Genomic DNA, 25,328 nt, shown 5'->3' on the forward strand with positions numbered 1-25,328 from the left:
CCAGAATTCATGGACAGGAGGAGCCAAAAGAAATTGGGCTACCATTGACAGATCTCTCACAGGATGCAGATGGGGTGAAGCAGGAGGGGTCTCCTCAAAGGGCTTCATCGCCAAGGGCTGAAGAGGGGAGACAGATTCCTAGGGTGTCAAGCAGGAGCACTAAAGGAATTCCCCCGGAGAGGTATGGTTTTGAGACCACTGATGTAAATCATGTACAAGTCAAAGAACCAAAGAGCTTTCAGGAGGTAATGGCTTTGGAAAGCAGGGAAAAGGAGGCCTGGCTAGAAGCCATGCAAACTGAGTTTGATTCCCTGAAAGAGAATAAGGTATTCTCTGTAACAAAACTGCCAGCTCAAAGAAAAGCCATAGGGTGCAGATGGCTTTACAAAGTCAAACAGTGTCCAGAAGGAAGATACTCCGTAAGGCCAGGCTTGTGGCTAAGGGTTATTCCCAAGTTGAAGGGCAAGACTTTGATGAATTATTTGCTCCCACTGTGAAGGCTGATACTATAAGAGCTGCATTGTGTAAAGCTGTCAGAGATAACATGTTAGTGCACCATTTTGATTTCACTACTGCATATCTGAATGCAACAATAAATGAAGAAATATATATGGAGCAGATCCCTGGGTTTGAATGCAAGGGTAAACAAGGAGTATTAAAATTGCATAAGGCTCTGTATGGATTAAAGCAGAGTGCACGTGCATGGTCCCAATGCATTAGTGAAGCATTGGCAAATCTTGGGTTTAAGCAAGGTGTTGCTGATCCTTGTATGTTTACCAAATGTGTAAAGGGCTCTGACTGTGTTGTATTTTTATATGTTGATGATCTTTGTTTGTTGTGTCATACAAAAGTACAACTAAACTGGTTTAAGGAGGCAACTGGAAAACTGTTTAAAATGAAGCATCTTGGTGACATTCAAAATTATCTGGGGGTAGAAATTACCAGGAACCCAGAAGGATATTTTGAATTGTGCCAGGAGAAAAAGATTGAACAGCTCCTAGAAAAATTTAAAATGACAGAGGCCAAAAGCACTGAGACTCCCATGACAACAGGGTATGTGAAAGAGGTGGATGATAAGGTATTCCATGATAAAAATCAATACCAATCGTTGGTGGGTTCATTGTTATATCTGTCATGTTGGACAAGACCAGACATTTGTATGGCAGTACATTTGCTTTGCCAGAAATGTGCATGTCCATACATGAAAGACTGGAATGCAGCAAAAAGGGTGCTGCGATACTTAAAAGGCTCAGCTTCAGCCAGGTTGTGTTTAAAGGCTGATGCAGAGGAAACAATCACAGTGTATAGTGACTCCAGTTGGGGGGAAAGAGAAGAAGGAAAGTCTACCACTGGGTACGTGTTATTTCTACATGGGGCACTGGTTATGTGGAAGTCTTTAAAACAGACTCATGTAGCTACCAGCACATGTGAGGCAGAATATTCTGCATTAAGCGACAGTGAGATTCAGCTGGAATGGCTGTGTCAACTGGCTAAAGACCTAAATCTTGACTATGAAATGCCTGTAAGTGTTTACTGTGATAATACTGCAGCACAGCAATTGGCTGGATATCAAGGTATAAGAACAAGAAGTAAACACATCACAATAAGATACCAGAATGTCAGGGAAGCGGTAAACAATGGTTTAATGGTTCTGAAACATTGTGCTTCAAATGTAAATATTGCTGACGTTTTCACCAAATGTTTGTCTACTGAAAAGTTTGAACTATTTAGAAGCAAATTGGGGCTTGCAATGTCAGTCTAGGAGGAGTGTTGGAATATGAGACTGCACATGGCAAGCAGATGGCAAGCAGATGTAAAAGATCTATGTGACAGCCAGGTGATTGGTGGTGTCACATGACAGCTCAATGACTGAGCAGAAAAACTGGCTTGTACTGGACTGAGCTAGATAGTCCTGGAGACAAGGCAGCCAACAGGTGATTGGCTGAGAGACTATGCCAGATATGTATATAGGTGTGTTATATATGTATTGGGTTGTGGGTTGTGGAGAGTTGATGACCAAGCGGAGCATTCTGTCACTGTGAATAAAAGAGCACTTTTGTACTACGTGCTGAGTCTTCTGTGCTTACTCGCCTGTAGAGCTGCAACGCTTTCTAACATACGCCAACAGTTTTTTGCGCTGGGTGGAGGTGTCGGCTGGGTGCAGGCATTTCAGTTAGGAGTGCACGGTAAAAATATATCTTTTTAGGTCATGTGCATCTGTCATGGTTCTTAATTCTCTTGGTGGGAAGAAGAAGATCTGGTTTTTATACCCTGCTTTTCTCTACCTTTAAAAAGTCTCAAGCTCAAGACCTTTGGTCAAAGGAGCTAATAAATAAATGGAAATGGAAAAAGTCTCAAAGCAGTTTACAGTCGCTTTCCCTTTCACTCTTAACAACAGATACCTTGTGAGGTAGGTGGGGCTGAGAGACTTCTAACAGAACTGTGACTAGCTCAAGATAACCCAGCAGGCTTCATTTGGAGGAGTGGAAAATTAAACCTGGTTCTCCAGATTTGAGACCACAGTTCCTAACCACTATACCATGCTGTCTCTCATCTCCACCCACTGCCAGAGAGCAGCTGTCCTAAGAGAGGATAGGATAACTTCTGCCACGTAGTATTTTTCACATACGATTTTGATGCTATTGCTGGTTGTGCAGGGATAAATCTATCAATTTTATTACGTGGAATAAATTTATCCGGTGAGATTATAAGAAGACAAGATTTTGCAAGTTTCACCCTTCGCGGCACAACAATAATCATTTCATGGCTCCAGACTGGTTTGTCCACCAGATTCTGGGAAGAGAAACACAGAATTCTCCATTCAGGAACGGAACGCTATCACCATCATGTTCATTATCATAATTAACAAAAATTGTATGCAACCTTTCTGCCCAATGAGGGCAGCCAAAGTAGCTAACAATTAAGAGAAAAATCCATATAAAATCATAAAACAATTAAAACTAAACTAAAACATATTTAAAGCTTACAAAAGAGCCATTAAAACTTAGGTTTGGAAGGAGGGATCATTGAGGGAATGTCAGAAAAAAAAGATAAAAGTCTTCACCTTCCAAGTCTTTTTTTTTTCCTGAAAACTGAAGTGATCTAAGAGAGCAAGGGTGGACTTGGAAGCCAAAACAGCCCTGGAAAGTGTTCCATCCACAGCTGCTGTCATGTCCCCTGATGGAGGAAGACTCACTGGGGACAGGCCCAGGGGAGATCACCAGAGATCCAATACCTACACCACTTGGCCTGGCCCAGTGGTGGTAGCCACCACATTCCTGGGCTTGGGTATGGACCTGGCGGCAGCCACCACAGAACGAGACCAAGCTTGCAATCAGCAGCCACCATGCAACTAGGCCCATCCTAGCAGCAGCCCACCCCAGCCACTGGCAGACACTGTGCTACGGGGCCAGACTTCACCTGGAAAGAGGCTGCCAGGGGAGGGAGCCTAGCAACCAGCTGGAGGGTTGAAGGGTGGGGACTAGGGCTGTGCATTTTTTCCTGGTAAATTTAAGGTTCGGGTTTATTGGTCCCAATTTTTTTGGGAGTGGGGACAGAACTATACCAGTAAATGGGTATTTCAGTTTGTTTCTAGGTTTCCCCCCAAATTTGGGTCTATTACCATCTATGGAGCTTTATTCCGAGGCTGGGGGGGGGGGCTTTTTCTAGGTAGAGTACCAAATTCGCAGAGTAGCAGCAAGGGTCTCTCCTTAGATGGACAACGTAGTTTGGTTAAGTTTGGAAGAGGGGTCCATTTTTTTGGGCTCCTGAAGGGGTCATCCCCCCTCCACCATAGGAAAGTTTTTTTTTCCAATATAGGGGTACAGGAGTCTGATCTGGAGAACCGGGTTTGATTCCCCACTCCTCTACATGAGCGGCAGAGGCTAATCTGGTGAACTGGATTTGTTTCCCCAGTCCTCCTCACGAAGCCAGCTGGGTGATCTTGGGCTAGTCACACACTCTCAGCCCCACCTACCTCACAGGGTGTCTGTTGTGGGGAGGAAAAGGGAAGGTGTTTGTAAGCCAGTTTGATTCTCCTTCAAGTGGCAGAGAAAAGCAGGCATATAAAAACCATCTCTTCTTTTTCTTCTTTTTGTCAATCGGCTATCCGGCTTTACTCAGATTCCCAGTTTTACTAAACAGCTATTTTTGGGTGTGTTTTCGGTTCAGTAAACCCAATATGCACAAACTTTGTGGGGACATGTGACGCTGGCGATGTCGCCAAGGCCAAGATGTCACTTCTGGGTACAAACTGGAATTGACACTGAGTAGGTCTAGGAATCAAGGTTTTGCCAATTCCTATTGCTACTTATTGTCATTTGCACAGGGCAGGAGCAGTTTTTAAATCTTTCCTCCCACTGCCACTTGGAGTGGCTGCAGGCAACTGTCAGCAAGCGGCTTCTCTCCATAGCAAAAGGAAAATGAGGTGGCCCCCGCAAGTCCTTGTGACTGCTTATTTCCTGTGAACACATTTTCCCAAGCAGAAATTTTTTCCTTTACAACATGTACTAGGATCACACTGAATACATCTCAGAGAGCAAAATGAAATATGGAGAAGATGGCCAAACTTTTCAACCCTATTTGCATCTAGCCTCTACTGTTGCAGGCTCCAAGAACCCCCCAAAGCACATAAGATAGTGGTACTTTGCACACTGATAGAATTATTAAAGTAAAAGTAGCTTTGAAAGCTTTGGGGAACCTCCCGGAATTGTGTCCAGGGCGATATCATGCCTGTAAAAGCTTGGAATGCTTTTTGTTATGCTGTGTCTTATCATCGAGGACATTCAGAAGCTGGCAGAAGCTTTGTACTCAGATGATTCGGCCAAAGTGGCAGCATGCTAAATAGCAATAGTTTAAACTGCTAGCAACAGAGGAAGGTTATAATGTTATAATTTAAACTTCAGTCTCAGAGATGACATACATTTAACATTAATGCCTTTAAGGCCTGAGCTGTCACATCTTCTTCTCAAGAAAAGTTGGGTTTGTGATTTTAAGACCTTTACAGTCAAAGCCTTGCTATGCAATACTTTATGTTCATTTAGAAGTTTTGTTAAGTTAAGATAGCAGACTTTATGTCCATTGTCAGTAGTGTGTGTGTGTAAAGTGCCGTCAAGTCGCAGTCGACTTATGGCGACCCCTTTTTGGGGTTTTCAGGGCAAGAGACTAACAGAGGTGGTTTGCCAGTGCCTTCCTCTGCACAGCAACCCTGGTATTCCTTGGTGGTCTCCCATCCAAATACTAACCAGGGCTGACCCTGCTTAACTACTGAGATCTGACGAGATCAGGCTAGCCTGGGCCATCCAGGTCAGGAGCAATTGTCAGTAAGATGTTAATAATAAAAGTTAGATTAAGCTAGCAGAATTAACTGTTAGATATACCTGTTGTTAAATTATTAACAGAGTTAACCAATGTAATGAAATTAAACTATCAATACTATTACTTGATTGCATTAACTTGTGTAGCAGTTTTTGACTATACAAGTATGATTGAGTAGTCTTGAGGCAACAGAATGTGTTGAACAGAATGTGTTGAACTGTTGTTCTCACATTATTTAATTAATATAATATGCATATAAATACAGGTAGAGAGACCCAGAAAAATCAGATTTCTTTAGTCTCTTGAGTGAGATTAAGGAATCTCAAGATCTATTAATTTGGTATGTATAGGTAACTACATTATGTACCACATAACAGGTATTTGAATCGAATCTATATCCATGTTTTTGAAATAAAACTTAGAATCATTATGTTAGAGTTAATTTGTATCATGCTTTGTTATTTATGTTATTCATGTTTCCACACATTTTTCTCTTATATTCTGCTTGAAGCTTACAATAAAAAGTACTTCGTTTAAAATATTGTCGAAGGCTTTCACGGTCAAAGTTCATTGGTTCTTGTAGGTTATCCGGGCTGTGTGACCGTGGTCTTGGTATTTTCTTTCCTGATGTTTCGCCAGCAGCTGTGGCAGGCATCTTCAGAGGAGTAACCCTGAAGGACAGTGTCTCTCAGGGTCAAGTGTGTAGGAAGAGTAATATATAGTCAGAAAAGGGGGGCGTTTGAGCTGCATCATTGTCCTGCAAAAAGTATCAAAGGTAATGTGCTAATCATTGTCCTGTAAGTATCAAGATAATGTGCTAATGAGGGTGTGGTATGTTAATATAGAACCATTGTATCCTGAAGTGATCTGTTAATGTGTGAAATCCAAAGCTAATCTGCATGGCTATTGTGGACTGTAGTCTTTGTTAGTCTGGAGGTTTTCAGGACAGGAAGCCAAGCCTTATTCATCCTTAAACTCTCTTCTTTTCTGTTAAAGTTGTGCTGATGTTTATGAATTTCAATGGCTTCTCTGTGCAAGCTGACAAAATAGTTGGTAGAACTGTCCAGTATTTCAGTGTCTTGGAATAAGACCCTGTGTCCTGTTTGTGTCAGTCCATGTTCAGCCACTGCTGATTTCTCAGGCTGGCCAAGTCTGCAGTATCTTTCATGTTCTTTTATCCTTGTTTGTATGCTGCATTTTGTGGTCCCGATGTAAACTTGTCAACAACTGCAAGGTATACGATATACTCCTGCAGAGGTGAGGGGGTCTCTTTTGTCTTTTGCTGATCGTAGCATCTGTTGTATTTTCTTGGTGGGTTTAAACACCATTTGTAGGTTATGTTTTTTCAAAAGTTTAAGTTCAAAAAGTTGTGTCCTGCTTATTGTAGATGATTAAGCTGAATAAGATAACATCTCCCTTCTTAGGAAGGGGGGATTCTAAGAGCATAATCACTGAAGGCACAGACCGCTTCACTACCTAGGGGAGGAGAAACAGCACTAAACTGCAAAATTTGCCATGTAACATTTTATTGTTACCAAGGCAGAAAAGGCTTGCCATTCTTCAAATTGGGAAGGAAGAGTCTTGGCAAAAAATTTGTACATATTTTCTGGTTGCTTTGTTTCTTTCCTTCCTGACAACTACATGGTAACTAGTCTCTTTCAGGTTCATCTCAAAAGTCCTCCAGAATGTATTACCATTGTGCTTATTTCCCATTGTAGAAAGAGGCTGAAGGTAGTTCTGTTGGCCTCAAACAAAAACGAAAGAACACCTTTCCCTAAGATATCAGTCTTTTCTAAGCATCTTGTGTAGAATGCAATTTTGGCATTGGGTAAAGAAGAAGGAAACCATGGAAAATATGAATTGGATAATACAAAATCTAATAGTTGTAAGGGGCTCATTTGATCAACTACTGTTTTTTTTTCTTTTGAAGTGAATGCTTCCATGTCTTGTGTCTTCTTTCCAGAAGACCAGGACAGCTGGACAAGGGTAGGGACCCCGAACCAATCTCAGTCCCCTGTAGTGTGAATCAGCCCCAAAGGTGGAACCAGACACTGTCTCCAATGTTGTATAGCCTGTTGCCCCCCATTAAAGACCAGCAATGCAGCCTAAAATCTCTTGACTTTAAGATGCCGGGAGTGTAGGAAACATGCCCCAAGAAGATTTGGCTTCAAGGTTTTAATAGTTAACTGTAAGTGAAGTTTTTGGATTTTAAAAAATGGATACATTGTAGCCTAGGCTGAGCTTGTAAATTAAAGTCAGGGTTTTAAACAGAATTCTATTACAGCCTAGGGTGAAGTCCCCCCTCCAAATTAATTTGTCCTCTTAGCTTGTAGACTGAAAAAATATTTAGTCAGGCTGAGGTCTGCAGGTTTTTTAGAAAGAATTCTATGGAAGCGTGGTTTAGTTTTACAAATTTAAACAAATCACAGTTAGGCTGTGTTCAGGTTATTTAGTGCTCAGACTAAGAGTGCAGTGTAGCTTAGTGTAGTGGATAGCTTGCTTTGGTCAAGTCTAGGGGGGCACAGTGAGTGACAGCAGAATGCACTGGGGTTCTGGGGGAAAGGCCAAAGAGAAGAGCATCAATACAGGCGGGAGGGGAGGGGGGCTGTGTCTTTCTCCTTCTCTGCCTGGAGGATAGAAGCGGAGCGAGTCCACCAATACCCTGGCATCTGGCCTTGCTGCAGATTGCGAGGCTCCCCCTTTGAGCCAGAAGGCCTCCAGATGTGTGGACAGAGGAGAGCCTGGAACATCAACCCCCCCCCCCTACACACACCCCAAGAGCTGTCAGAATGGGGCTCCTTGAATTGGTACTTACCATCCAGCCATTTCTGGGAGGTCATATTGATGGTGTCAAGGTTACCTGGATGATAGAAGAATGAGACTGAGTTTTTCATGAAGGTATAATTGTAGTGGGGGTCAGGAAGGTTCACAAATTCATCCAGCGCCTTCTGGTCCATCAGCCAAACAGTGGGCAGGAAAGCAGCAAAGAGGGAAAGGGCCAGAAGATGCATGTACCAACACATACTTGGACCTTTTGCCTGTTCTTTCCTTATCAGACTCTCCTGCCAGAGGTGAGAGACTTTTTGCCTCTTGATACTGACAGAGAGGACTCTTCCACAGTTCTCCTTCAAAGCTCTATTGGAGTAACTGGGTCTCCCTGTGCTTTTAAGTACACACCCAGTCTCCCTAGGGCTTAATCACAGGCAAAAGTGCTGACAAAACAGCACTTTTTGTAAAATCATCCCATTTACTAGGAGAGGAGCCAGGCAAGAGCTTCTTACTTCTTGGAAGGGTCTTGACATTTAGGAGAGCTTAGAACTGTTGTGGTGTGGCACTTAGAAACCTGGACTGGGATATGGGAGACCCACGTACTAATGTCCACTCTGCCACGAAAGCTCACCGGGTTACCTTGGGCCAGCCGATCCTTCTCACCCTAGCCTCCCTGATCCGGGCATTTTTATGCCAATTTTATGCCAATTTAGCCATAAAAGGCCCTCAGTCTGCAGAGTTGTGAAGCACCATACCACCCACCCTCCTGATATTTTACTATACCAGGTCCACTGTCAACTTCAGGTTTGTGAAGCTTTAACAATTCATTTTTATTTTCAAGGAACAGCGTCCAAATCCAGGATCCCTGGGTTCAGGAATCTTCTTGGGGAGTTTGAAAGAGGCAGTGGTAAGACAGCTCTTGAAGAAGACATCATTAGATCCTGTTGATCCATCCAACTACCGCCCAGTATCAAATCTGTCATTCTTGGGAAAAATAGTTGAGAGAGCAGAGGTGGACCAGCTCCAGGCTTTTCTGGAGGACACAGCAGCCCTGGACCTTAATTAAGAGAGAGTAAGTGTTGGTGGCTATGAACCAGTGTCCCTGCGGGGAACGTAGTAAGTGCAAAGGATGCAGTAAACTGCAGTTTGATGAATGAACATTAAAGACTATGGTAATGTATTATGATGGAATTAACAAGTACATTCCAAAGAGGAGCTTATGGTGATGGTTTTGTTTATTATGTATAAAGGGGAGGCTTGTGAAGCGGGACTGATGAAGGACATCCAAACGGAGTAACTTGAGAGAAGCGTCTTCCTTCAGAATACATCACTGTACTTCCATGCAATGAGAAATTGAATTGTTTTCTTTGTATACACCTGTAAACTCCTGGAATGACAAGTTGGACACAACACAGGGTAGAGGAAGAAGGAATAAGGGCCTGGAGGCTTCTCAGACTCTTAATTTGGGCCCTGTTTCCAGGATATGTTTTGGAACAGAGTAAGAAGACTTTGGGGAATTCCATTTTTCTGGAGCTGATGAAACTTTTGAATGCTGCTGGTTCTGATTTTCATGACTACTTGCTTAATTGCTTACAGGATCTTTTGCCTCCTAGGCATATGCCAAGGAGAAATGCCCTGGGCATTTGTTTTGGGGAACTAGAAGAGTGTCAACATGTCCTTTTCCTAAATTTTCTGGGAACTGTAACTGGTTTTTCCAGGCACCAGAGTGTGCAGGATCCAGTTTGCACAGATGCCTACAGCCCTCACCCAACCTTTTGCTAATGAAAGAAGCTCTCTCTTTCTGTCTTGCATTTATATCCTGCCCTTCCTCCACTGAATTCAGAGCAGCAAACATGGTTCTCCTCTCCCTGCTGCATGCACAGGAGGAGAAGAGAACAGAAATGGCCAGCAACAAAAATAAGAGCCAAACTGCTCAGTGATAAATTGCAGCACAGACAGAATTATTACCTATTACTACAGTTCTAAATACCAGCTCCATCAGTGTACACGGGCATCAGTGTACACGGGCTTGACAAATAGCGAATAGAAAAAAACAGACCCTTCTGCTAAGGAGATGCAGAGTAATTTGGAAGAGAGGGCTGAAATGTCAGGGCAACAGCACAATAAAGCGGGAAGGTTAAGGACCTAGTAAGAATCAGTAACCAGCCATTTGTGCAGGGGCAGACTGGCCATTAAGGGAGGGAAGCCAGCCTCCAGGTGGGACTTGGGGATCCCTGGGAATTACAGTTTATCTCCAGCTACTGAGAAAATGGAGGGCGGACTCTACAGCACTGTACCCCACTGAGGTCCCCGTCCTCCCCAGGTTCCAGTCCCAAATATCCAGGAGTTTCCCAACCTGTATCTGGCAACCCAACCCCACCATCTCCCGCCAGTGGTCGGGGGAAATAGCAACCCTACATTAAGGGTACCTCAACACAGAGCACAGGGCTGGCAGGGCAAGCTCTCCCTCCCTCCTTCCTTTGGGGCTGGGGGCAGCCTTGAGGTAGGGTCCTAGGGGGTGCTGCCCTTTCTCTGGGCCACTTATCCTTCCCAGTCTACCCCTGCAAGTCTGTACACAATTGGATTTGCTCATATCACTGGCCTATTCTGCAACTTATAACCATAAGCAACGGAACTAGGCGGCTGACTTTTGAGGTGGTAGAATTGGTTGTACTAATTCAAGTTGTGGGGAAGGGATCAGTGCATAATGCTTCATATAAGGATTGAGTTGGGCTCCTGCTACTTTGAAAGGCTGGTTGGTAAAGAATTTGATAGTGATCGATAGTACATTGCCCTAGGAGCACCCCTCCTCCCTCTGGTGTTTTTCTGCCAAAACGATTGCATGACCAGACAATACTCCATCGGTTCTCTTTTTGCCACTGCGAAGGGAGGATCACCATTGCTGCTCTGTGCTTGTCCCCCTCAACTCATTCTTGAAGCTGAGGAGACTTGTGTCTCCCATCAGTAGTCATTGTAGTGAAGAATAAACTACTTATGGCTCAAAAGGGCCTTCTCTGGATTATGTTGACTGTGGCTTTAAAATGGCCCTGATATTTCAATGAGACTGGTTCAGGGGGAATATATTGTTATGGTATTAGTGATGCTATGTTTAGTAATTGTTTCTACTGTGTTTTAACCTTAAGTATACGTTGGGTGTTGTAAATTGATTATGTGTTGTTGTATTATGTATTATTGTTATGGTTAAGCTCAAGACCTTTGGTCAAAGGAGCTAGTAAATAAATGGAAAATGGTTAGAATGGAATGGAAAAATGGCCCTGATGAATGCCCATTCTCTGTACCTTATCTGCCTGAGAGATCACACAGTAGTGATTCCTGTCCTTTCCCCCCCACGAATTTACTCTGAAGGCAGGATTTGATAGCGCTGGACTCAAAAGAGCTCTTTTTCAAAGGCTTTGGCTGAGCACCAGACTGAATGAAGGCATCTTCCCCCTGCTTGGCTGTGTCAGCTCTGAAGAGAGAAACCTGGAGGTGTTGCCTGACAGAGCCTCCGATGTAGATGGCTCTTTGTAAGGTTTTGACTGCAGCCGGCCTCACTGAAGGAATCGCTCTCACCTCCTTCTGTCTCCTCTGGAGGGAGAAGTCAGGAATTGTGGCCTGATGAGAGCCTCTTTTAAAGGCTTAGCTATGCCTGAGGGAGGGAACCTTTTCCTGGCTGCCCTCAGTTTCAAGGTGAAATCCTTGGAGGCATGAGTGAACAGAGTCTTGCCATTCTTAATGGCTCCTTGTAAAAGGTGTTATGTACCAGGAGGGTTTAGTGTTTTTTAGTTGGGGTTATTTGGACGTCTTCAACCTTAGTAGTAGAAAAGGGCAAGAGTCCAGTAGCACCTTAAAGACTAACAAGAATATTTTCTGGTAGGATATGAGCTTTCGTGAGCCACAGCTCACTTCTTCAGGTATCAGGTATTTTTTATATAATGCTGTAAAGCAAAACAATTTTATACAACAGTTATAATAACTCAAATTGCTGCCAAACAGTCTTTCTTAGCACTTTGTGCTTTAAACAATTCAAATCTTCAAAATTTATTATAGCCAACACCTTATTTTGGGTAACATAACAATAAGCTCTTCAATAGTAGTAACTCTGAGAAAGAAAATATAAGCCATACAGCTGTGTTTTTTTGAATAACATATTCTAGTACAGCTAAGTAATTATTGTGGGTTGTAACCTCCAGAAAGTAGCTGGAGATCTCCTGTTACAACTGATCTCCAGCCGACAGAGATCAGTTCACCTGGAGAAAATGGCTGCTTTGGCACTTGGACTCTATGGCATTGAAGTCCCTCCACAAACCCCACCCTCCTCAGGCTCTGCTCCAAAAACCTCCCGATGGTGGCAAAGAGGGACCTGGCAACCCTAGCTGTCACGTCCCCCTGATGGAGGAAGACTTACTGGGAACAGGCCCAGGGGAGATCACCAGAGATTCACTACCTGCACCACTTGGCTTGGCCCAGTGATGGTAGCCACCACACAGCTAGGCTTGGGTTTGGGCCTGGCAGCAGCTACCACACAACAAAACCAAGCCTGCCAGCAGCTACCATCCCATCCTGGCAGCAGCCAAGTCCTGCCATCATCCCATCCTGGAAGCCACTGTGCAACTTGGCCAGACGTTGCCTGGGAAAAGGCTGCCAGAAGCCATTTTTGCATGGTCAATTTTGATGCTCACTCAAAGCTCTTTTTTAAAATGCGACTTTAAAAATGCCTTTTCAAGGTCCCGAAGCAAAAAGAGAAGTTCCACTCCCCCCACTCATCTGCTCCTTTGTTCCTGTTTGCATAGACATTAGCATATGCATAGCTAATGTGCCTCTGTTGTTTTGCATTGTTCCTTGAGGGGGATTCTTCACTTTAGATGGTAGCGTTAGATGGGCTCTTTCGTAATGCGAAGCAGGTATGTGCTGGCTTCGCAGTCAATTCTGGAATGACGGTTCAGCGTGCAAAATTTTTAAAAAATATGTGGGGCAATTGAGCCTGGAACACGCTGCTAATTACCATGCAAAAATGACCACACCCAACTGTTGCCCAAAGAACTCGGTCAATACACATGGCCATGCTCCCAGTTTTTATCCTCACAATCATCCTCTGTAGTATGTTAAGCTGAGCGAGAGTAACTGGCCCAAGTTCAGCCAGAGAGCTTCAGGACCAAGTAGGGAATTCAATACTACAACCACCACAATACACCAGCTTACACTGTTTTTATTACCAAACTGTCTACCTTGCATCAGTAGATCTACAATATCAGTAGGCAGAAAAGTTCTAATTGCTATATCACTTAAGCTACCAAGCTGACCTAGCCCCACCAATACCTTCTTATGGAACATAAATTGTTTCCACAACATTTCTTGGAGGCTGTCAGACCAACTTTCCACGGCATCCAGTGTCTGGTATGATGACCATTTCTGATGTTATTATGAGATGATGAAATTCAGATGGTGAGTGGAGAGCCTGTGGAAGAAATTGCAGTTCTGTTTAGCATGTTTCCTTGCAAAGACTGATAAGCTACTAGGGATGTGTAAGAATGGATTGGGGGTGGAAAGTGCCATCGAGTCACAACTGACTTATGGTGACCCTGTAGGGTTTTCAAGGCAAGGGATGCTCAGAGGCCACCGCCTGTCTCTGCATAGCGATCCGAGTTTTCCTGGGTGGATCCCCGTCTATGGTACTAATCAGGGCTTACCCTGCTTTGTTTCTGAGATCTGATGAGAAGAAAAAGAGTTGGCTTTTATATGCCGACTTTCTCTATCACGTAAGGAAGAATCAAACTTGCTCATAATCACCTTCCCTTCCCCTCCCCACAACAGACACCCTGTGAGGTAGGTGGGGTGAGAGAGTTCTAAGAGAACTGTGACTAGCCCAGTGTCTCCCTGCTGGATTTATGTGCAGGAGTGGAGAAACCAAACTGGTACACCAGATTAGCATCCATCGCTCGAAACCACCACTTTTAATCACTACACCACCTGGGCTATCCACAATCAGAGTTTAGGAATGGATCAGTAGTGTGTAATTCTAATTCTGCCAAACATTTTGCAACTATGGAAGCTACATGATTAACAAAGACTTAATCTCTGTAGGTTAGAGAGTGAGGAGTTTGGTAAGAGGAAACTGATCCAATGGTTATACAGATGCAAAACTGAGCAATGCTTTTGCCTATGCCCTTTACAGCTTTATGATCATTCAAGGACATGAATGTCTAAATGCACCTCTGACAGGAGTTAAGTCTTTTATCTGAACAGGAGAAGGAAGAAAGGAGAGAGAAAGGCAGGCCTAAAGGCAAGATACTTACCTGAATGAAGAAGCCTCTCCATCCTTCTGCTGGCTTTGGCATTTCTTTCTTAAACACACCTATGTCCTGTACAAAGATCAAATAATAGGAGGACAGACAACATCTGAATACTCTCTAGGAAGCTGAAAAGTTCTGCATCTTGCAATAGTTCAAACATGAGCACAACAGACTGATAGGTAGGTAAAACTCAGCAGTGAGGCTACTGTTTTCTGTCTGCCAAGGACATATAAGTAGGGGTGAAGCATGAGAAAATCATTTCTGGGAACAAACCACCACCTTTGTGAACTTGATGTTTCCATACTGTCTTCAAAGACATTGACATGTACAATACAATGTGTTGCTCTAAACTGTATGTTTGCTCTCTTTAAATATATGAAAGGCTGTCACTTAGAGGAGGGCAGGGAGCTGTCACTGTTGGCAGAAGAGGACAGGACTTGCAATAATGGGTATAAATTATGGGTAGATAGTCACCTGCTGAACATTATGAAAAAAATATATATTAAGAATAATTCAGCAGTGGAATCAGCTGGCAGTCTTTAAGTAGTCTTTAAGCAGTGGCTGAAGGAACATTGTCAGTAGGGTCATGCCAAATTTTTTTTTGGTAAATTTGAAGTTTGGGTTTGTTGGGCTCCATTCCCCCCCACCCCCCGTAAATCAAGATGAAGCCGAATACCCATACCGGTAAAAAGGTATTTCAGCTTTGTTTGGAAGTTTACCAAAAAATTTGGGCCCGTTATAATCTATGGGGATTTTTTTCAAAGCTCCTCTGGGGGCATTTTTGCAGGTACAGTCACTGCAAGGGAATCTCATTTTAGATGGTCACTGAAGTTTGGTGAAGTTTGGGACAGGTAGTCCAATTTTATGGGCCCACAAAGGGGTCACCCCCATGCTCCAGGCATTTGCGAGCCGAGCTGTCCATCAATTTTCAGGTTCAGAAGTTCAGCGTTGCCGAGGACTGGCAGAAAGAGCCGATTGGCAAGATGGCGCCTCAAAGTCTGGGGGTTCTGTTTGTATCTGGGGCAAAAAGCATGATGGCCTTGAAAATTAGCTTCCAAACTGAGGAAAAAGTCTTAGATGCAAGAAAAATAAGGCACAGACATATTTCTTTTGGTGGCAAATGACATCCTTTATTATAAAGGTAAAGGTCCCCTGTGCAAGCACTGGGTCATTCCTGACCCATGGGGTGACGTTACATCCCAACGTTTACTAGGCGGACTTTGTTTTATGGGGTGGTTTGCCAAAGCCTTCCCTAGTTGTCTTCCCTTTACCCCCAGCCAGCTGGGTACTCATTTTACCCACCTCAGAAGGATCGAAGGCTGAGTCAACCTTGAGCCCGCTACCTGAAACCGACTTCCGTCGAGATCGAACTCAGGTTGTGAGCAGAGCTTGGATTGCAGTACTGCAGCTTATCACTCTGCACCACGGGGCTCTTGTCCTTTATTATAGTCATCAAAAATCTGATTTCAAGAGATGGTCATGGTACAGGGAAACCAAGCCTCTACTCAGGGTGATCTTCAGTTTGACAGCAGGTTTTTGGGGAGGGGTGATATTGGAGCCAGCCGAAGTCTCAAACACTGGGGCTGCCTGAAGGAGATTGCTCATCCACATTGATGAGGAAGTCTCCTTCGGGAGCCTGGTCGTGTGAGAAGCTGTTGAAACCTGTACTTTTTAGTTGGAGGGTATATCCCTCCAGATGGGACTGGTGAGCCCCATCTTTTAAATGACCCTTATGCTTGATCCAGATCAACCCACTGAATGATGATCGATGGATGGTCAGACCAAGTTGGCTCTGATTACATGATCCCTACCTCAAAAGGGGCCCAACTATGTGGCCCTAACAAAACCAGTAAAAAAAAAAAAAAAGATAGAAAAATGGGAGAAAGCACAGAGCCATGCATCTGAGCAAGGGCAAATAGCTGAACCTGAAAAAGCTGAATATTTATTCTGCTTTTTTGGGAACCAAGTATTTGGCTTCGGGGAGATCCCAAGGTTTGGGCATTCAGTAATACCAGAATCCAAATATTGCCAAAACAGCTAATTTCGGGTTTATTTTCAGTCCGGGTATATTAATATGCAGAACCCTACTTGTCAGGGATGCTCTAGGCTGATCCTGCATTGAGCAGGGGTTTGGACTAGATTCCCTGTGTTCCCCAACTCTGATTCTATGATGGATACCCAAGGCAAAGCCACCTCTCTCTATCATGTACTGCCAAGGGTTTACAAAATCCTCTGTGTCAGAGTCTGAATATTTCTTTGACATTTCATGAAGAGTTGCAAAATAGCTTTGTCAGGCTTTCGACCTGCCTTTCCTTGAACATTTCAAAGGCTCTGATCAGCCAGTGGCCATGCTGCCATTTATTGAGGGTATTTGCACACTGCACATGGCACTTTATCTGGGCTGCTACGGGTAATAAACCGAAACAGGTGTTAAATTTACATTTTAGCTATTTTAATAATTTGCCTCTACCCTGAGGACCTTTTTGTGAGTATTTGAATGTTGTTTTACACTTTATCTGCTTTATCTAGTTTTTATACTGTATTCTTTGTGGTTTGTTTTAGGGCTCTTGCTTTATGATTTTATTGTACATTTGGTTTTGTGAGCCACTTTGAGCAGACACAATCTAAAATGCTAGAGAGGAAATATATACCTTTGCTCATCATTCACCCCCAGGACAAGAAAATGCAGGAGGTGATTTTTTTACAATACAACAAAAAAACAAAGATGTGGGGATCCTATTGTACTTCAGCTGTGCATTGCAGATCTCTGTATTGTTTTGTTTGCACACTGTGCTTAGATCACATTTACATGCAATAAACGAGAACTTGAAAGGCCACAGGAGGGGAAAGGAGTCAAAGTTTTTTTGCTTCTATGAAATGAGCCCCATTTATGCAAGAAGCAGAAAGAACAACCTCAATTCTTTCCCCCTCCCCACTACAGGGGCCCAACTCACACAGCTATTAGCACAGGTAAGTCACTCCACCCCAGAGATTAACTTTCCCAGAGCTTATCCAAACTATCATCTCCACTTTCTGTTTTACATTGCAATCACATGTTCTTGAATCACTAAGCCAGGTCAAGGAAAAGACGCTCACCACTTCCTCAACAGCTGTCTGAATCCATTTTACAGGGTTGTTTTGAGAAGAGTTGCCAGCTGCTATCTTCATCCTGAAGTCTCGCCTAGGAATGGTAAAGATAGAATAGGGATGTGTGCTGTCTGCTGGGGGAAAAAAACCTTGTCAGACAGCAGATATCCCCTGCAGTTCAGTGTGGCTGGAAGAACCCTACCTGGTATAACCGACTGTGTCAGCATGGTAAGAATAGACTTTGTTGGTATTGAAGGTAGTGAAATAGATAATTGCACTTGTATTTGTCTAGAAAAAGAGGAAGATGTTGGTGAGGAAAAATTAAAGCAAAGATCCATCCACTTTTTAGAAGCTGAGCCTTTCTAAAAGCCTTGGTGTGCTGAAATGGCGTAATGATTTGAGTCTTAGACTATGAACTGGGAGGCCAAGATTGCAATTCTCACCTATGAAGCTTATTGGGTGACCTTGGGCCAGTCCGCCTCTCTTAGCCTAAACCAACTGACAGAGTTGCATTGGTGGGCAGGGGAATGGACAAGAGGCTGACCATGTAGTTGAGTTCCTTGAAGCCAGGACAGAACTAAAATGCAACATAGTGTGTAGGCTACATGAATGTTCCCTTAACTGCCATGGGAAGTTATGTATGAATAACTTTGCATGGAGAGGGATGCATCAGAATACAGCTTGCATATGTCCAACGTAGTCTACTGTAAAGTGTGAGAAGCCCTTTAAAAAACTGCGATGAACGGGCTATCTCAGGCCAATACTCTGCAGAACTGTTGAAAGTAAAACCTTGAGCTAAGCAGATGGGCTTTTACCAGAACATCCAAGTGACCATGGCTGATATCCTACCACTCTTGAAGCTCTTCTCCTGCCTAAGGAGTCTTCCTCCAATGGAAGAGCTACAAGCTGATGACTTCTGAAGCTTATGATAAGGTACTGATCAGTCGGCTTAGCCATATATTGGAAGTGTATTCTGGGTGCACATCAACCATTTTCAGATCAATTTTTTAATCTAAATTTGAGGAGAGCATGTTTTTCATTATCCTGAATTTCTGGGACTCTCCTTACCATTCTGGGATTTTCTAAGGGAGTTTTTTTTGTTTCTCTGAAAATATAGGACCATTTTAGCAATTGATCCCCCCATTTCCCCCATCCAAGGCTGCAGGTGCATAGAAAAAGGAAGGTGATCTTGCCAAACAGCAGTTTGGCAGCATCTCCTTCCCCTTAAATTTTAAAAACCATTATTTTCCATGGAATTTCAGGTGTTATGAATAGCTTTTTGCTTCAGGGAAGAGATTCTTTGGACAAAAGGGAAATGGTCACCAGGAATCCCTACTCCAGGTAGCTTGGCACCTATGCGAACCCAAGTTGGGATCACTGGTGGAAGGGAAAGATACAACTGCACAGCAACAGCCTATTTCAATAGACCTTTCTTTAAGGTCTGTAGGAGCATGCCTAGCATAAGGGAGGGAAGGAAAGGAAAGGAAAGGAAAGGAAAGAGGGAGGGAGGAAAGAGGGAGGGAGGAAGGCAGGGAGGAAGACAGGAGGGAGGGATGTAGTAAGGCAGGAAAGAAGGAGGGTGGGGGAAGGAAGGGAGGGAGGGAGGAGGGTGGAGGAGTAGCATTAAAGAAAGAAGTGAGGAAGGAGGAAGGAATGAGGGGTGGGAGTAGGGGTAAAGAAGGAAGGGAGAGAGGAGGGAGGGAGGAATAATGGAAGGAAGATGAGATCCATCTTGGGATATAAGCACAGAATTTCCAGGCCCGACCTCCCTATTTGGTGTTCTTTTTGGGTCTCTATCACCTCTCTACCAGCCAACAGTTTCCAAGAGTTGAGCACCAAAAGGAATTTACAAAGCAACTATCAGATTCCAGTCTATATGTTTCAACAGATGATCATTAGATATGAATTTGGGTCACCATTGTTATGTTCCATCTGCTAACGGGAAGTCGATGCATTCGTGCCATTATTATGTAGAATTCGTGGACGGTATAAATTAGTTTGTTTTCATATAGATTCTCATAATCAGTGTTTGGCATGATGCTGGAAAAAAAAGAGTAAATTTTTTTATGAAGCACTTCATTGCTTAGGTTCAAACAAAGAGAATTTCCCTCCAGATGAAATGCATTTTCTTTCTCTCTTCCCCTCCCCATTATATCTACAATAATAAAAGACTACATCCATCCATCTGTGGCACACAGACCTCATCCACCAATAAAGCTACAAGTCTTACAATTGTCCACTGGCTACAGGATGATTGTGAAAGGTTAGGGTTACCAAGTGCCAGGTGTTGGCGGGCAAACCCCAGCCAATCCACTTGGCTGCCCGCTGGCCAGCTGAGGGTTGACAGGCAATGCGTGCATGTTCACCTGCCCACAGTGGTATGTCACTTCCGGTTTACACCCAGAAGCGTCTCATCACAAGGAGCCGTTTACCACTCAAACTCCCAGTTTGAGTGGTAAAGGACCCTTTGCAATGCGGCACTTCCTGGTGTAAATGCATTGCGAAGAAACTTTTACCACTAAAACTGGGAGTGTGAGTGGTAAATGTCCCCTTGCAATGTGTTTTACACCCGGAAGTGCTGCATCGCAAGAGGGCGTTTACCACTCAAACTCCCAGTTAAAGGACCCATTGCAATGTGGCACTTCCAGGTGTAAACCGGAAGTGCTGCAATTGCGTCGACGTGGCCGTGTACGCGAACTCACCTCACCTCCACCTCAAAAACCTTGTGTGGGAGGGGAAGAGGGACCTGGTAAGCCTATGAGAGATGCAGTGGCAGGTATGAAAGGAACTGGAATATCCTGGGCCATGCAATTCCTAGAGTACCCCACCTTCAGAAACTAAAGCTACAAGACTGAAAATGAGTAGCCACTGGCTTCAGGATGATGGTGGGAATTCCCATGCAAAACGAAGGGAATCAGACCATCTTGGCATAGATTTGCTCCACGACATCGCTCTGCCCTTTGCAATGGACCCAAAGGTTTATTCATTAAAAGCAAGGAAAGTGCAGGCAGTACAGACAGGGAGGGTGGGAAACATTTTCTCTGTTAAAAGGCACATGGAGATTAACCAGTTCCCTGACCTGTCAGACCCTGTGTGGAGCAGTGTTTAGAATGTTGGACTGGGATGAAGCAGATCTGGGTCTGAATCCCCCAAATTCACCCGTTGAGCTTCCATGTCAGAGTGTTTCCCTAGATCCTAACCTGAAACTCTAACAGCTATAATGTAATGGATTTTGTGGAATGGCTTTTGTAGGATGGTTGAACAGTAGCAAGCCACCTGGCCTGAGTACAACAAGTAAGTTGTATGGTAGCAAGTCACCTATGGTTGCATGCAGGCCTGGCTCCGATGAGCCCTCCCTCAAAGGCCAAAAAAGCCCCGGAGAGGGCCCTGCTCCCTCCTCCTGCCTTTCACTGACAGAAACCAAGGCTTAAGCAAGCAATATTGTTGTAGTTCCCTAGCAAAAACCACCAAGGGCATTTGTTTCTTAAAGCTACAGGGGCAGCTTCTATTATTTTTGGTGGAGGTGTTAACCCTCCCACTAATGTACTTTTTAAAAGTTTTCAGTTTTTTCCTGCAAGTCTTTTCTCTCATGTGACGAAAGATCTGCCATGTCTGTTTAGGACTTCATTTCTTTGGATTTAAGTATCCATCAATTTGGACAAGTTGAGAATTAGATTTACAAGTGGGGACCTGGGAGTAGCTATCCCATTCCCCCCACCTTTGCTTCCTCCCCTCTCCCCCTACATTTCTGTCTCTTAGCTCTTTATGCCTCCTGTCACCCCTTTCTCATGCCTTTCTCTTTCTCTCTCTTTCTGTCCCTCACTCCATCACTCTCTCTTTCTGAAGTCCACCCCATCACTCTCTCTGCCTGCCCCCAGTCCCTCCCACAGCAGCAATGGCGGCGGCTTCTCTCCCAGAATCACAACAGGTCGCCCAACTACAGAGATCAGTTCTCCTTAGAGTTGCGAGCTTCACATTGGAAAATTCCTGGAGGTTTGGGGATGGAGCATTGGGAAGGTGAGGTTTGGTTCGGGAAGCAACCTCAGCAGAATATAATGCCATAAACTCTCCAGAGGAACTGATGTCTGACAACTGGACATCAGTTGTGATTCTGGGTGATCTCTAGCCCTCATTTGGAAGTTGGCAACGTCAGTTCCTGTTGAGGAAATTGTGGAATGCTCAGACCTTGAGCTGACAACAGTTGCCCAGATTGGCCCCAATGAATCCTCCCTTAAGGACTAAAATAGGCCTAGAAAGAGTTCTGCCCTTCCCCCTGCCTTTTTCTGACTGAACCAAGCCTGGAATCTGTGGTTGCCTAGTAACAGCCACTGAGGGAATCCGCTGCTTAAATCTATAGGAATTTCATTCATCATTTGGTTTTTTAAAAAACACTCTCCAATTAATACATTAATTTTTTTTTGCAGATTTCCCTCCCGCAAACCTGGGCTTTTTTTTAGGTTTGTCGAAAGATCTGTCTTGCTCATTCACAGCTGCAGATTTAGCTAACTTCACTGGTCCTATATGCATAGGTACTTTAACTCATGTTTGCCCTAGACTGACTTGGTTGTTCCTTGGAGTTATGCATGGGTTTTCTGTCCCTCAGAGTTGACCTTACTCCAACCCTCTGGGACTGGAATAGGGTTACAGAAGATCTCTATTGCAGAAGATCTCTATGGGTTGGAGATCAGTGGTAATAGCTAGGGTTGCCAGGTTCCCTTTCACCAATGATGTAATGCCCAGATATAAGGGCTGGTTGAGAACACTATGTATTCATACACACACACATGGGAGCTTTGGGAAGTTGGCATCCAGGAGCCATGAACCAACAAATTATGCTCTCTGTGCCTGGTACGGCCTCTCACCAGCAGAGAGCTCTGAATTACGTTCCTCTTCAGGAATGTGGTTTCTGGTTACCGAGCTCACAAGATCAGGCACTCACTAAGTGATGCCTTTGGCCAGACACTTAATGTGCATTGGTGCTTTTGTATATCAATCTGCTTGTCAGCAGCCATGGACCTGCCCCATGCGAATGCATAAATGATACTGACTTTCCTTTGTTTCTCTGTAGTAGAAAAGGGCAAGAGTCCAGTAGCACCTTAAAGACTAACAAAAATATTTTCTGGTAGGGTATGAGTTTCGTGAGCCACAGCTCACTTCTTCAGATACAACTAGAATGTGAATCCATCTCTCTTTAAGTAGAGGAGAGTGAATTCAGACAAGCATTAGTATGTAAATGTTAACAGTATGTAAATGTGAACAGCAGGCGTGATGGGATTAGGTGTGGTATGCAGAAGAGTCTGTGATGTCCAGGGGAGAGATGGGTGTGGAGAAATCAGCATTGGTAATGAGCCATGAATGCAAGGTCTTTATTCAGCCCAGGTAAATGCATTGACTTTAGTTTGAATATCAAACTAATGCATTGACTTTAGTTTGAAACTGCTGAATTACAGTGATATTCAAACTAAAAAAATGCATTTACCAGGGCTGAATAAAGACCTTGCATTCTGTCTGTTGCTGTAAGTAGGATCCTACTATATAATTTCTGTAGCATTCAACCATCATGTTAATGCTTATGCTTTGCTGGAACTCTGTTCAGATGTCTGCTCAGTTCCAGATTTCTGCAATCCAAATCCTACTGCATTGTTTATTGGGTGTCCCATCCTGTTGATTGTACTGACTTACAGTACCTTGAGTCTCAGTGAGAAAGGAGAACTCTAAATAATGTTAACAAAGAAATAAATAATTGAAAGGGACTACTGGAAAAGAACAGATTCCGTTGATATAGTTAATGTGTGTGCTACCCACCTTCTAAAACTACACTGCTTTTCTAATTCCATGGGAACTCTGCCATTCCTACAACCATTATTATTTAGGAATAAAAACAAAAATTGTTCCCTTCAGAAAGTAAAATAGTTTTTTTGGGGGGTATAAACTTACTGGAGATATTTCACGCCTTCTAGCTGAGAAAAGTAATAACGCGAGTTGTCGGGCTGGAAGAACTCATCCCCTGATAAAACAACTATGTACTTGGATACGTTTGTATATCGCTCATTGTATGCTAGAAAGAGAAAATCCAAAGATTAGTGTCTTGTCAGGTGCATGAAAGTCCCATTCCAATCCTGGCTAAAGAGGGGCCACTTCACAAACCAGAAGGAGAGGTGCTGGTCATTCCATCACAGATGGACTTCAGTGATTCCTTCCGAAACTCTCTCTTCCATCACTGCTTGCTCTCTCTCCAAAAATTCAATGCGTATCTGCAAAGATGGTACTTGCTTACCCAGGGGGTCCACATGAGAAGCCAGATCACTGAAACGGGGGTTGTCCAACTCTTGGGTTATATTCATCTCATGGAAGGGTTTCAACATATACGACCAGCCGCAATATGCTCGGAATTGGTGGTGGAATGTCTTTATAAAATGAGAATCATGAAACCTGGATGAGTGTGATAGCACATTCTGCAGGATGGACTGCACAGTCCAGCAGTTTCAGAATTTGAAGTTCTAGAATCAGCCAGTCACGCAATGAAGCAAGTCTAGGCCACTGTGGGAGCTGTTGAGAGCCCAATCACAGGGATAGCCTAAATATGAATGATTACCCTATAGACAGAGGCAGATCATTCATGATGGCTTGTGATACATGACCACAGAACAGGCCCTTCAGAAGGGGTGAGAATTTCTGGAAACTGCATCACGTTGGGCAAGCGTCTGAGAGCTATTATTTTCTATCACCAGCTTCTACATCAGTCTCATCTAAATATTTAATGCAAGGAAACACAATGGTCCCAAGAGGAAGATGAGGGATCATTCATTGTTCACAAATAATGTGTTCAAATGTATAACTTAATTTGTTTGCAAAACTCATTCAGAGTAGTAGTGGTGAAGTAATTATGGTTCACACGAGCTCACCGTTGATAGGTGGATATACCAGGATCATCCCTGGGCAAGTCGTATATCATTTGAGCTCTGCTGCATTTCAGTGTGCTGCCCTTGCACCTGCCCACCCAAGCGTATTAACCAGTAGTGTATTCGTGCACTCATCATACTGGCATATCTGCAGAACTTACAGGACTGACCTACAGTTCCTAGGCAGTTCCTAAGCAAACCATTTCTGATCCAATCTAGAACACTCAATACAAACATGCCTGGCATTGGTAGTCAGTGATGCCAAATGTGACAGAAAGGCACAATGGAAAGACAAGTCATTCTTTCACACCTCCACCCTGGTTTCAAGACAATTGATCTTGCAATCCTAAGCAAAGTTAGAAGTTCTAAGGACATTTGACTCCAAAGTAGGGCTGTGCATATCAATAAACCCAAACCAAAAATGAGCTGAAAAAAGCCATTTTGGTAAATTTTGGGTTTGGGTTTGCTGAATTCCAAAACCTGCGAGGGAAAGCCAAATTGGCCATTCCAAAGAAAAACTAGTAATTTTCCAGCTTTTTCGGGTTCTCCCCAGGCTTTGTGGAGCTCAGAGGATCTGACTCTTACCTCCCTGATTGTGTATGGAGGCAGGAGGGGGTGATCTCTTCCAGACCCCATAACTTCAGACCCCCAACCCAATCTTCACCAAACTTGGGGATTCTTGCAAGGAGAGTCCCTGCAAGCTACCCTGCAAGTTTGGGGGCTCTACCTCAAAGGCTGGATTTTTTTGGGAAACCTGAAAATAAACCGAATTCTCATATTTACTGGTATAGGAATTGGGCTTATTTCGGGTTTCCAAAAAAAAAAGGCCCAATAAACCCAAATTTGAATTTAACAGATTTTTTTTGTGTGTACACCCCTACTGCAAATGATTTAAAAGGGTATAACTCCAGTAAGGACTGCACTTTAACACAACCAACCAAGAAAAACACATTTTTAAATA

The sequence above is a fragment of the Euleptes europaea genome, chromosome 12 (assembly GCF_029931775.1).
Source record: "Euleptes europaea isolate rEulEur1 chromosome 12, rEulEur1.hap1, whole genome shotgun sequence".
NCBI classification, from domain to species: Eukaryota; Metazoa; Chordata; class Lepidosauria; order Squamata; family Sphaerodactylidae; genus Euleptes; species Euleptes europaea.